This window comes from Fukomys damarensis, unplaced genomic scaffold (assembly GCF_012274545.1).
Source record: "Fukomys damarensis isolate Sample0158 unplaced genomic scaffold, DMR_v1.0_HiC HiC_scaffold_9, whole genome shotgun sequence".
Taxonomy (NCBI): Eukaryota; Metazoa; Chordata; class Mammalia; order Rodentia; family Bathyergidae; genus Fukomys; species Fukomys damarensis.
The window spans coordinates 50,471,184-50,485,957 of record NW_022900921.1 but is presented as its reverse complement, the minus strand read 5'-3'; the positions used below and the strand labels follow the sequence as shown (position 1 = coordinate 50,485,957).

The 14,774-nt window shown below is 42.8% G+C and overlaps 1 long non-coding RNA gene across 1 annotated transcript in view; it reads right to left on the bottom strand.

The window, feature by feature from the left end:
• The window catches only part of LOC117285387, a 35,771-nt gene that overhangs the window by 17,489 nt on the left and 3,508 nt on the right, over window positions 1–14,774 (bottom strand). Inside the window, exon 2 of the long non-coding RNA XR_004516445.1 lies at window positions 11,404–11,505. This is a non-coding gene — a long non-coding RNA (uncharacterized LOC117285387). The remainder of the gene's footprint in view (window positions 1–11,403; window positions 11,506–14,774) is intronic.

Here is a 14,774-nt window from a genome sequence, read left to right as displayed (position 1 = left end):
CCGATGTCTTTATGGAGGGGACTCTCTCTTCAAACAATAACTTCCTCCCCACCCTGCTTCCTGTCCTCCTCCCCAGAAGTTGCCTCTAGCAAGGTTAGTGTTCTTCCTTTTCACACTGTACTGTACTTTGTTTCATATTTTTGTGCCTAAAAAAACACATATGGTTCAGAACAGATTAACCTTATTTACATTAAACCTTATGGGAAGTTTTGATTTGATTCAAAACTGAAAGCAATTTGTGACCATGTTTGTGGGGGTCAGAATGGATTAATCTTATTTACATAGAACCTTATGGGGAAATTTGATGTGGTTCTCGACCAATTTGGTTCTCAACCAGAATCATGGAATGAATTAAGTTCATGAACTGAAGCATCACCATAAATCCCTTTTATTCCTCTTACTGACATGTCCTATAAATTCTTTTTCTAGGGTGGGAGTCAACAAATCTGTGAACTTATCGGGCAGGTAGAGTGGCTTATCTCACTGGGAACATCCTCGGATTCTCTCTAGTGACACATCTACAGCCTCAGGAAGGACTCAGGAGGCTCACTGCAAAGCAGAGCTCAGTCTGGACCAGCCTGCTCCTTGCTAGTCCTGAAGCTGTCCAACTGGTGGCCCATTTCTATCCTCCAACCACCAGCCTCTTCTCCACATAGCTGAGAGCTCTCTAACATGAAGTCAGAAGATGCCATTATCTTGCTTGGGATCTTCTAGGAGCTCTGTCTGCATAGAGAATGTGGCTGGCAGGTCCGTACCCGTCAAGCCCCTTTCCCACTTTGTGCTCCGCTGCTTGTGGTTCTGTAGCATCAAGTTCCACTGTTCACACCAAGTTCCTCCCTCAGAACCCCAAAAGGTGCTGTACCCCAGGGAGAGTCCTCTTCCAGAAACCTTCTGCATCTGGTGCCTCTCCTCTCAGTGGGGCCAGCCTTGGCCACTCTGTTGGCAAATCCTCTGTTTCCCTCTCAAGCATTCTTTATGTGTGTGATTACTGTCCATTTGCCACCTTAACTACTGCCTCCTCCAACAGATGAAAAGCAATTCAGCAGCATGGTTGGGGTGTGTGAAGAACCCGAGAGACCCCAAGCCTCATTTCTGGTGGCACTCAGTAAGGCCAGTAATGAGTGTTGGTGGAAGGACACTTGTTCTCAAGTCTTGTCAGTCCTGACCACTGAAACTTTGGACAAGGAGGGGCTTAATGGCAAGGGCTAGAGATAAAGCTCTCGTGGGAGGTACTTAAAGTGGGCCATGATAGTATCAGCAGTTTCCTAAGGGGCGGAAGGGAGCCTGAGCTGACTTGCTCACTCTTCTCTTACCATGGGTGTTATGGTTTGGGTCTAGATTCCTCCAACTCTTATTGGGATTAAGGGGGTAAATTCTACCCACCCTAAGTAGTCTGGATAAGATAAAAGGGGCAGGGAGATGCTGTTAACTCTCTGTTACCTTTGCTGCCTTGTGTATGCCATGTTGTTTCTGCTCCGCCAGGCCTGTTTGTTGTCCTTGTCTTGGAGTCAGCTGATTATGGGATGAAATTTCTACAAACTGTAAGCCAAATAAGCCCCTTTCCATTTAATTGTGGGTGTCTGGTATTTTGTCTCAGCAATGAGAGAAAAGTAACTAACACAATGGTACACTCTTCGCCGTGTCACGATTTAGCCAGACAAACCTTGCCAGATACCACACAGATCCATGAGCAGACAAACCTTTGTTCTTTATAAATTATTCAGCCTCAGGTATTTTAGTTGGCCTTTTAAAAAATTAACCCCACTGTGCTGAGGCTCAAACCCAGGGTCTTATGCATGCTAGACAAGCACTCTACCACTGAGTTACACTCCCAGTCTGCAAGGTTTCTATTACAGCAACAGAGGTGGACTAAGACAGACAGTCGCTGAGGCTGTGTATAGTCACTTGATGTGGTCACAGCAGTGTTGCCCTTTGTCATCCTGCACCTGCTTCCACCTCTGACCCTTCATGCCTCGTGTACATGAATCTGTGGTCCTCGCCCCTAACTGCCTCTTGTAGCCACACTGATTGGCCTCCACCATCCCACATGACTCATTAAATTTGCCTTGACAACATTTTTTTTTATTCTGGGTAATAGAAATCTATTTATACCAGCTGTGTAGCTACCTCACTTGGAGCCTACCAGGACCTAGAGAGTGGTTTGCAAGTCCCACTCCCTGGATCACACAGCCACTTATCTTTATTTGAGGTGCACATTTTCTGTGTCCCTCAGACTGTTTTAGTGACCACCGCAGCCCTCCTCACACCTCCAGGAAACCATGTCCTTGGCACACAGCGGCTTCCCTGGACTCCAGTCCAGTCCCCTAGCGAGATCAGCTTGGCCTGGGACAGCCTAGGTCAGACATTCTGCCAGATGTGATTGGGACAGATAGGTCCCCAGGGACCACACTAGCGGTGGGGGCAGAGTGGCTCAGGGGAGCATCACTGGCTGGCACCTCTGCCCAGACAGATCTCACTATGAGGGTGAGCAAGGCTGGTAGCTGTCCAATGGAAGCAAGAGGGGAAAGCTGCACTCCAGTCATGAGTATTTATGTTTTTCTTTGGTATTTTTATTCCCTAGAACATTACAGCCATTTTTAAAACTGAAAAATTAGAAAATAGGTTTATTAAAACCCACAGCACTATTTTAGTTGTAAACATTTCACTTTATGCCCCCAATAAAAATGATTATCCCTGTACATTTCTGGCTTGGATGAAGGCAAACACTTCAATAATGTTTTATTTTTAAATTATTGCTCACTTGCGCATGTGTGAAAACACGTGCATAGGGAAGCACATCGTTCCTCTTGCCTCAGACTTAACTATGGTACAGATCAATGTTTCATTTAAAATTGAAATACTTTATTGTCATAGATTTTCTATTTAATTTTTAAAAGATGGCATCAAAATATTGCTCACCTAAGAACTGAATTTTTGCCCTCCCCGCTGTGCAGTTTTGCTTTGTTTTGTTTTTTAATTTGGGTTTCTCGCTCTTGGTTTTGTTGAGACAGAGTTTCACTATGTAGTTTAGCCTGGCCTTGAACTCACTGATGTAGCCTAGGCTGGCCTCAAATTTATAGTAGTTTTCTTGCTTCATTCTCCCAAGTGCTCACATTATAGGTGTGCACCACTATGCCCAGCTCCTGCTGTGTACTTTGCACTCTATGATGACATCAGTCCCTGGTCAAAGCCAGCACCACTTCCTGGGTGCAGTGGGTCAGGTCTCACTTAATGAGTCAGCACCAGACTCTTAGAGGAAAGTAGAAATATGGCTAACCAGCAGAATGCAGCCTGGGACAGTGCATGGCAGGCATCCTTGGGAGGACCAGAGGCCCAACATGCCCAGGGAGGGCAGTCAGGGGACACAGGCATGCCAGTGGAGAGTGAGCACCAGGCCTCAGGTTTCCCTTGACTTAGTGAGGTTTTTGTTTTTGTTCTGCAGTGCTGGAGATGGAACCCAGGCCCTCAAGCATTCTAGGCAAAGACCCTACCACTGAGCTGTACATCCAGGTCCAGTTCTTGAGAGCATTGCTATCTGTCTCAACTGGCAGTAATGGAAATAAGAGCTGTCAGTGTCCATAGGGCTGGGGATTTAGCTCAGTGGTGCCACTGCCTACTTTCTAAATGCAAGGACCTGAGTTTGATCCCTAATACCAAACAAACAAAGAGTTGTCAGTGTCCTGAGTAGAAACTTTACAAGAGGCAGCCCCGGGCACCCACATGTGGGGCAGCCATCCTCAAATAGTTGGAGCTGAAACACAGGGCCTATTGTGTGCAGACATGTTCTGGAGTCTGTCTGCAGATTCTAACCTCCAAACACTGGAATGAAGTAGGCACTGAAGTAAGTCTCTGGGAGTGAAGAGGAAGCCAAGGAAGAGAGAGTTTGGTCCACACAGTTGACTCAGGGATTCCAATCCAGCCGGGATAGTCCAGTGTCCAGGCAAGGACCAAGAAGCTGCCTTTCTTTCAGACCACCTGGCCACTTTCAGGAAGAGCCAGACTATACTGGCTTAGGGTACCATCCTCACCTTGGAGCCTCAGATATAAACTGGAGGAGGGGAGATTAGTGTGGTGGGCAGGGTTTCACTTAGTGACAGCAACAGCAATGCTCCACCCAGAGGAGAAAGTTACAGGCTGAAAGCTGAATTCCAGAGATCTAACCAGATGGGCTGGTAGGGGCTCATGCACCCTCTGTGTCAGTTATAACCAAAACTGTGGCTCTGGCTAGTAGCTGGGCTCAAGTATATACCGAATATAGTAGCTGACTGCAATATATACCGAACTCCTGCCTCCAAGCTGCCTCAAAACTCTTTCATTCTCTTTCAAAAATCTCCATTCTGCTGCTAACTGGAGCTCCAAAGCAGCAGTCAAGGAAGTAAGATAGGAGATGTCTTAGAAATAAAAGTGCTATAGAAGAAATTTGCCAAGGGACTAAATTGTAACCTTGATGCTATCAGTCACACTGACATTTGGATCCCAGTGCCTCCTGAATCTTGGCATTGTCTTCTTTTTACAGTCAGAGAGACAAACAAAAGCTGCTCAAGGGGCCAGGGATTTAGCTTAGTGGTTCCACCACCTGCCTCACAAGTGTAAGATCCTGAATTTGATCCCCAGTAACCTCCCCTAAAAAAAAAAAAGCTGCTCAGAGTCAGCACTACAGTGCTGTCCTGAGGTTGGAACATGCAGGAAAACCTAACCCAGGAGAAGTGTCTGAAAATAGACAGTTTCACTAGAGTGGCTCTTGTTCAGGTGATGAGAGCTCCCATGTTAGGACCAAGAATGAGTAAGGCCCACAGACCTTGCCTCCAGCACAGCTAGGCGGGCTGCAGTGACAATGAGTAGCTGTGTTGCAAAGGCCATATGATGAAAGGACCACAGGAGCCAGTTCACAGTCAAATGTGGTCATTGACAAGCTTTCCCTTTTCGCCATGGAGACATTTTCCAGAGGACTTCTTAACGTTCATCACTAGATTCTCAAAAATTCCAACTCTAACACAAACCTCTTTACCCATACTCCCTACCTTAGCAACCTGGCATGAGGATATAATAAATCCTAAATGTGTGTCTCCCACACCAAGCCCTCCTGGAGCTCCCAAGCTGGATGCAGAACCACAGACGGACTTACTGCAAGGCTTCTAATCACATCTCACAGTATGCCAGGCTCTGCCTACACCTCCAAGGTTTTTGCTTTTGACAGGTTCATGGCCATCCTCCCAGTAGCTCAAAGTCCCAAATGTAGGAAAGTTAAATGGTTTCTTCCTTTCTAATAGCACTAGAAAAGGATGTTATACTTCCCAAATACCTACCAAGTTCACCCATTTCTACTGTCACTGATAAAGGCAGAACACAAGGCACCTGGTCTCTCACCTAGACTGCAGAGCAAAGTCTCCTTCCCTGCATCTCTTAGTTATTTCTACTTTTTCATACGTGTTTTTTGTTGTTGTTTGGTTGGTTGGTTGGTTTTTTGAGACAGGGTCTCACTATGTAGTTGAGACTGACCTGGAACTCGCTATGTAGCCCAGGCTGATCTCGAACTCACAGTGATTCTCCTGCCTCAGCCTCCCGAGTGCTGGGATTACAGGTGTGTGCCACCACCACACCCGGCTTCATATGTGTTTTAAAAAGTTTAACTGTGAAAATTTTCAAGCATATAAAAATTGAATGATAAAATGAATCCTCCTATCCATTATCCAGTTTTTAAATTATCAGCATTCTGACCATGTTGTTTTTATCTATTCCCTCACATCTACTGGTATTTTGTTATAGAATATTTTAAAGAAAACCCCTTCTATCATGTCATTTTTACTTAAAAATACTGTATTATGCACATGAAATTGATAAGGAAAATTTAGGAAATATAACCACTATGCTCTTACCATATCCAGCCAAATTAACAGTAATCCCTTCATACCATACTTATTTTAAAAATCTATTTTTATAATTACTCTCTTGGAATCAGTATCAAAGTAAGTTCTACATATTTGATTTAATTAATATTACCCTCAAGCTATTGACTTTTGGAGACTGGTTGATGACACCCACTGTGGAGTCACTGAAATCGTTTCACTATCCCCAGCTATTTCCTCTCAGGATGGTGTCTGGTTTTCCAGGACTGATTAAAGTTAGGTTCCATTTCTCTGGCAGGAACACCACATATGTGGTGTTGAAAAATTCCTATCACATCCCACCAGGAACATATCATGTCCCGGAGTCCCAGTTTCAGGGAAGCTGCAGTTGATCTATGGGCTCAAGAGTTTGTAAACCGTCAACACTCAGAATCTCTTCTAATGAAAATTAACACAGTGACATTGCAGTTTAAAGATCATGTGGAGATTGTATTTGGTAACTGGACCCCAGAATCAGATTATCATTTTGTAATCCCTAAGGAAATAATGTATATGAGTACTGACCTCCAATCACTACTGACATCCTACTCATGTGTATGAAGAATTACAGAGATCATGTATCTGATAATATATATATATACTGTATATATGTAGAAACTCAATCTTTTGGAGACAAATATTTACAGATAAAATATTTTGACATTGTGGACTTGCTTTAAAAGCACATGGAATAAGGGCAGCAGAAATAGATGTGGAAGCTGGTTTGTGGGTATGCTGAGGTTCATATACACTTTTCTATACTTTTGACAATTTCCAAAATGAAGAATGGGTGATACCAAACCACCAAGAGGTAATCATTCGGTACAAGATAACGTCTTAGTTCTCGAGGCCCACAATCCCTTGGCAAAAATTACTCTTTCCAAACTTACTTTCTCTTCTGAGCAGCATATTTTTTTGTACCAACCAAGTTGGACTAGTCCATGTTTCCCAGTACGAAATAAAGATTCATGCCTTGTACCATCCTGTGGAGGACTCAGCTCCTCTGTCTTCACTCCAGGTTTGATTCCAGTACATCACCCACAGTTTGGTCTCAGTATCCTCTCCTCTAATGATTCCTACCTCACAAAATCTGTTCTTCTCTGACCTGCTTTAACACAAGTGTATGCATCTCTCTTGCAACATTGATGGTGTTGGTAGCCTGACTGTGCACATATGACTTTGTGGCCTAGAGGTTATATGTTTCTGAGACCATTGGTCCTGGCAGCACCTTTTGGTACATATAGCAGTGTGGCTCACAAGAAGAGATCAGTAAAGATAGTTTAATTAAATAAACATAATCACTTGAATTCTAGTAGTAGTGCTTAGGAGGAAGAAGATATCTGAAAATAAAGTTAGGAAAAAGAAGCTAGAAGTGTGACCCTCTGCTTGGAAGAGAGAGAGAATACCTGGTGACAGCTTTCTGAAAACTTTGGGCTTCATATGGAAATGTTTTGTCTTATGGTCTAATAGAGGATAGGAGTAGATGTCCCCTGCCTCCGCAAAAAGGATCATTTTGTGGCCGGGCGTGGTGGCGCAGGCCTGTAATCCCAGCACTTGGGAAGCTGAGGCAGGAGGATCACTGTGAGTTTGAGACCAGCCTGGGCTACAGAGTGAGTTCCCAATCAGTCTCAACTCCATAGTGAGACCCTGTCTCAAAAAACAAAAAACAAACAAAAAAAGGATCATTTTGTGCACACATTCGGGACTTTTCTTTTGTGCTATCTGCCTTGATGTTCTGCTGCCAGAGGCCACCATCCAGCAAGTCCCTGAACCATTCATTAACTGGCCATCACTGGGTTCTCTTTAGTTATCCCAATTTCTTTTTAAATACATTTAACTGGTCAGGGGCATAGCTCAGCAGCAGAGTGCTTGCCTAGCATAAGTCTAATCCCCAAAACACAAAATAAAAGATTTTAAAATGTATTTCAATAGCCAAAGGGGAAAAGAAGAGATTATTTGAAGAACAGAAAATCTGTCTCTGTTATTTATATGACTGGCTAGGATACTGTTCCTTTATCCCACATGGAGCTTTTCTTGAATATGTAAAAAATTATATATCTATAATTAAATTCACCATTTTTACAATTTTAAGTGCACAGTTCAGTGGGATTAAGTACACATATTATACCATTACCACTATCTGTCTTCATAACTTTCTCATCTTCTCAAATTACTACTATAATATACTCATTAAGAAATAACTCCCAGCTGGGGATTTAGGTCAGTGGTGCTGCCGCCTTCCTTGCAGGCACAAGGACCAGAGTTTGATCCCTGGTACAAAAAAAGAAAGAAAGAAAGAAAAAAGAAAGAAAGAAAGAAAGAAAGAAAGAAAGCAAGCAAGCAAGCAAGCAAGCAAGAAAGAAAGAAAGAAAGAAAGAAAGAAAGAAAGAAAGAAGGAGAGAAAACTCCTAGCTGGGCATTGTAGCACTCTTTAGAGGCTGAGACAGGAGGATCACAAGTTCTAGCCCACCCTGGGAACTTAGCGACTTAGTGAGACCCTGTCTCAAAGAAAGTTCAAAGGCCCTAAATTCAATCCCTCTAAAACACATAAATCCCTCCAATTGCCCCTCCTCTCAGCCCCTTACAACTACCATTCTGTTTTCTGAATAAAGCTGGCTGCTCTTAGATACCTTACAGGCGTGAAGTCACACTGAAATACAATAGAAGAAATAGAAAGGTATTATAGCTTACATCAAGATGTTCCCCTCTGAATTCATAGGTGAGGCTCTTGGGAGCTGACTGGATTACGGGTGTGTGAAGCTCATCACTGGATTAGTCCGCTGATGGTTTATGTGAGTATTATATGGGGAGGCAAAGCCTGGTGGGAAGAGTGGGTCACTGTTGGTGTGGCCTTGTAGGGCTTGTAGCTCTCTCTTCCACTGATAACTCTATGCTTCCTGCCTACCATGCCACAGACTGTCTCTCCTCTGCCACACCACCCTGCCCTCAAGGCAGCCATCTATGGACTGAAACCTCTACAAACTGCGAGCCAAAATAATGCTCTCCTCCCTTAACTTGTGGATGTTGGTTATTTTGACCCAGCAACAAGAAAGAAACTAAGATAAAGGAAGTCAAAGAAACTAAACTTTTCTCTCCTTTATTACCTTAAAACCTGGGGACAGAGCCCTCTCAGTTCTGCATACAGGCCTGCTAGTTACTCAGACTGTGTCTGTGTTACAAAGTTTCTTAGTCCTAAATTCTCCTAATTTACCTTATCCCCTTGAGACTGAGGACACCAAGATAAGAGTAAAAAAAAGTAATTTGCAGAGACTCTCAATTGACAATTTTCACAATGTCCATTTCCAGATCCCCCTGGAACATGCCTAGAAATCTTCAAATCTACAATCACCTGAGATTCCAGGAAAGGCAGAGCCTTGAAGACCCCAAGATGAGATAACCTCCCAGGCAGTCCCATTCTGAACAAGGACAGGCCTCTCCTGGGAATCTCAAGCCATAAAGAATCCTTTGGGAATGTAGTAATCAGACTGAGATAAAAATCGGCGGGACCCAGCCCACCTCACTAATCCTTTTTTGAGCAGCTAGTCTGAACCCCTCCAGTTACTCCAGCTGTCAGCTGTGCCTACTAAACCTGTCTATGCTACACAGTGACTTGTCATAGAATTGCTTTTCTGTGATGTGAGTCAAGAAACTGCTAAGTGGACTGAGTTGAGAACCCTGAATCTTTTTTAGGGGATCCCCTCAGACCCTGTCCAGTGACAATCCAGTATTTGTCTTTTTGTGCCTGGTTTATTTCATAGTGTCTGTAACATAATGTCTGCACAGTTCATTTATGTAGCACAGGACAGGGTTTCTGTCCTTTCTGGGCTGAATAATATTACGTTGTACATACCACATTTGTTTGAGACTAGCCTAGGCAACTCAGGTCCTTCCTCTTTCAAGGCAGGCAGTGGAACCACTGAGCTAAACCCCCGGTGAAAGATTGTAATTTTTTTTTTGTACCAGGTATTGAACCCAGGACCTTGTGTTTGCTAGGAAGGTGGCAGGACCACTGAGCTAAATCCCTGGCCAATGTCAATATTTTAAAAGGAGCTGGAAATTTGGCTCAGTGTGATGGTGATGAACCTTGGTTCAAACCCCAGAACTACAGAAAAAGAGAGAGGGGAAAGGGGGGGCGGGAGAGAGAGAGAGAGAGAGCACTAGGTGTGGCCATGGCCATGATTTATTTACAGCAGCCATCAGGACCCATGGAGCACATTCCTGCCTGTCCCACACTGTGGAAAGCAGCACATGTGCTGGGCTGTGGGCTGACATTTGCTTGTTTGGAAGGGGACCCTGCAACCCACTTACTGTTCAGAGCCAATGTAAAGAAGGATCATTCACTGAGGGAGATTCCAGCTTTGAAAATAGGAGGAGTAGTGTGATTCCTGACATTCCTGAGAATCCATCTATGCTTAGTGCACATTTCAGAAAAACAAAGCAGTAGAAGGAAAGATAAAGCCCCAGCCTTTTGGAGAAGGAAATCCTTTGGGTTCCCTTTTGCTCTTAATCTAGTTGGAAAAGATGAATTACCTAGTAATGAGCTTTTATAGAAGGCAGGTCAAAGTATCAAGATTATGGCCAATATTTCTCATGTGATTTCTTGGAGCTAGTAACAATTAAAGCTGCCCTACATTTTGGAGGAATTCTTTTTTTTTTGAGGTATGGGGATTGAACTCTGGACCTTGTACTTACAAGGCAGGTGTGGTACCACTGAGCTAAATCCCTGGCCGTGGAGTAATTATTTTTACTGCAATGTCCAATGAGATGAGGAAACAGCTACTTTATTCTTAGTAGAAGTTTGGCCTCATGCTTAAATCCACCACTAACAACTACCAGTTTCTCAATTCAGAAGGCAAAGAACGAGACCCTAACCCTAACCCTAAATATACCCATTGACAATGAGTACCTGCTGCAGTTGAGATTACCTCGACCCATGAACAGATCATAGAACAGGAAGCATTCTGAGCATAGGCAACAATCCTTCTGACAAAGAATAGTGGAGAGAAAGCCCAGGTGACTCCTCCTTTAGATTGCCCTCATCTCTGCATAGAAGGATTTGGCTGGTATCAACACCTGCTGAGTTCAGGCTTTGCTTTGGAGCATGGCCAGAACTCTTCTAGATGTAGGAAAAGGTCTCCAACTTCTATCTGTCCCAAGAGATGTCATCTCAGAGTTGGCAGAAAAACCAGAGTCTTATATAAGAATCATTTCTGCAATGCAGTTTCCTCAGTATTTATAACATAGGCCAGCAGCTAAACCTTCCAGCAGCTGAAGTGAAGCCTTCATGAATGAGCCACTGGAAAAGTATGAAAGAAAATGGAATAATGGGAGCCCACTGCTGAAGTTCAATAAAGAAAAAACAATTGTTCCCATACATGTACCAATGCAGTTCTCTGGAAGTCCTAACTAGGAGTCAGGACTGAATACAGTGAAATGTTTGAAAGCTAAACGTGGCCCACTTTCAGACTGCTCAGTGGAAAGTGATCTTACAGGAGACCAGTGACAGAACCACTCTTACCTTTCCAGATGCTCAGCTCCACTCTGGAGACCACCTTCAGGAAAACCATCCCACACTGTACAGCACATGTGATACACACCTGGTGGGGAATATGGAAGTTGCCTCCATGGAAAATGAAAATGAAAATGTAAGGAAAAAGATCAATTTCATTTTGAAACTATATTAAGAGAGCAAATCAAATGTTATTCATTTTTAAATGGACTTAATTTGTTTCTAGTGAGTGCTAGAAACACTTGAAAGGCCTACATGTTAACTTTTCCATAAGCCTGGGGATGTAGCTCAGTGGTTCCACTGCCTGCTTTGCAAATATAAGGTCCCAAGTTCGACCCCTGGTACCAAAAAGAAAAAACAAAAAACAAGTAAATAAACATGTGACAGAACTTTTGCATAATGGTTTGGTCTGGTTCTTTCATCTTTTTTTTTAAAAAATGTAATTGCAATTATATAATACAGATCTTTTATTCTGATTTCCCAAGTACTATACTGCTATTGTGCTGCCGTCTCTTTCTGGCCGTCAGGATCCTTTTGGCCAACGTGGTTTGCATGCATTGCCTACATCTCCACAAAACAATAACCAAAATCAGGAAATTCACATCAACATAATACTGTTATAAGTGACAGACATTATTCAAATTTTTCCAATTATCTTAATTATGTTCTTTATAGAAAAATTTGGAGCTGAGTGTGGTGGCATGTGTCTGTATTCCCAGTTACTTGGGAGGCTGAGTCATGAGGACCAGAAATTTGAGGCCAGCCTGGGCAATTTAGCAAGACTGGTTGAAAGGGTGGGGGGAGAAGGAGGAGGGAAAAGAAGAAGGAGAAGGAGAAGGAGAAAGAGAAAGGGAGTAAGAAAAAGAGAAAAAGAATTGCATGTTGCATTTGCCACCATATTTCTTGAGTCTCCTGGTCTGGAACAGATGCTCAGTCTTTGTCTTTCCCAATATTGACATTTTTGAAGACCATGTGGCAGCACATTATAGAAAGTCCCTCTGTTTGGCTTTGTCAGATGACCCTCATTTTTCTATTCTGGTTATGTGCTTTTTGGCAGAGATTTCATCACAGTAATGTGTTATTTTCAGTGCATAATGTCAAGAGACATTATTTTTAACAGAAAAAATATATCTTGGTTTGCTCTTCTAGATAAAAAAACAAAAACAGAGTTTAAACCATCATCAGGCTTTTGCTTTTATATTTGCAGCAGTGGGGATTGACCCCAGGGCCTTTGTACTAAAATGCATACCCGGCCCTTAAAAAAAAATTTTTTTTTGAGACAGGGCTCAAACTTGCAATCTCCCTGCCTCAGTCTTCCAGAGTGATTGTATTATAGGCGTATGCCACTGTGTCTGGAAATCAATCAGGTTCTTCAAGTTGTAGTCTGTTTGGGCCCCTGTACTAAAATTACTGCAGATTTGAGTAGTTTATAAACAACAAAAATTCATTCCTCACAGTTCTGGGAACCAGGAAGTTCAAGACCAAGGTGAGACAGTTACATACTCCACAAGAAAAATAAAATAATTAAAGAGTAGACCAATCTTCAAGGCTATGAGATTAAGGGATCACAGCTGGAGAAAGGAGGATGAGAAGTCAGCTCAGCCTTCAAAGACTGGGTGGTCATCAGGGACACCAAGTATCCAGAACCGAGATACAGAAGATCATTAAGTTCAAACCCCTTGAGGCAGGGAAGGGATCTTCCCTGCTCCAAACCCAATTAGGAACTTCCTAGATGACAAGGGTCAGATTCCATGTGGCAAGGGATAACAGCCACCTATACTTTCATTTTATAAGCATAGTAAAAACCCCACCTGAGGCAGAAACAAGTTGGTTAGGAGACCTGCATTTCATAAAGAGGCCCAGTCCAAAAAAGCATGGCTCAGCAGAAACTCCACCTGTCTTGATGACCTGAACTGTCAAAGCTATGCACCTTTTGGGTCAGCCCAGGGTTTTTTCCCCCCACTGCTTTCCTCCTGAGCTCCAGTGTAAGATTAAGCCATGTTCCTGTGCAAAGGAAGAAGCTTTGTCTGCTTCTGCTGATAGAAAGCACTAGAACCCATGAAGTCTGTAATAAAGGCATTGGTAGATTTGGTGACAGGAGAGGCTCCTTCCTGGTTCAGAGATGGGCATGTTTCTGTTACATCCTCACCTGGTAGAAAAGGGGAGGGATTTTCCAGGGGCCTCAGGTTTTTTTTGTTCTGTTTCTTCCTGAGATAATCTTTCTCACACTGGCTTTGAACTAGAAATTTTCCTGTCTCAGCTTCCTAAAAAGCAAGGACTATGGTCACTTGCCACCATGGCTGGCTCCTGGGGCCTCTTTTTTAAGGATATTGGTCTCAGTCACAGGGGCAGAGCCTCCCAAATCACATCCTAAAGATTTCACCTTCTAATGCTGTCTCACACTGCAGTTAGGATTTCAACATATGAATTCTGAAGGGACACCGATCTTCAGGCCATACATATTAATAACTATAACATAATCCATGTTCACCTATCCCTTTCCTCTGGTAGGAACATTTTAAGATGTATCTTACTCAGTTTTATAACATAGTGCTCAGAAAATCTCATGGCATCTAACAAGCTCAACGTACTTAGTGAAAGAATTTTCCTTGAAGAAGACAACACTCTTACTCCATCACAACCCATCCTTTCTGCCTCTGCCCTCAGTCTCCCCCCAGCTGGGACCAGACAGTATTAGACCACACAGCTTGGACAGTGTGGATTTTGAAGATGGCATTGGCTCCACTGGTGAATGGAGAAACTGTTTTGTGTGGATCTGTCATTCACTTCAACACTCGATGAATGCTTGTAGAGTGAATAAATGAGTAAAAGAGAATATGTCAGTGATTTTACACTTCTGCTCAACACCAGCGTTTCCTATAGTGGACTAATGGCATTGATCACTAATGATCAAAAACTACTCTTTTTTACAGAAAATGAATATCATCAGTTTTGAGTTTCTTCATAAATTGGTGCAACCCTTACACTTTTATTTACCAGACTTATTTGTTGCTGGATGCTGGTGGACAACAAAATAACCAAACATGCCAGCAAGGGACTATTTCATCATCAAGGGGTAACCATGATTCTTTTATTTTTTCACAGATATTCATTTGTGGCTATAATGTTATACCACATGTTATACTTGTTATATAGTGAACATTGGTCATTTTATATGCTAATCTGAGCCCCCTTCCTATGTTCATTCTCTCTTCATTGCTAAAATCACAAATCATTGTAATTGAGTATATAGTCAATACTTTTGATTTATCACATACATGTATCAAAACATAATCCCCCCTTCAACTGATATCTCCCATGTGAGATGATTTTAATTTTTTATCTAAAAATAATTCCTTAATGAGCAACTATGTTGGAAG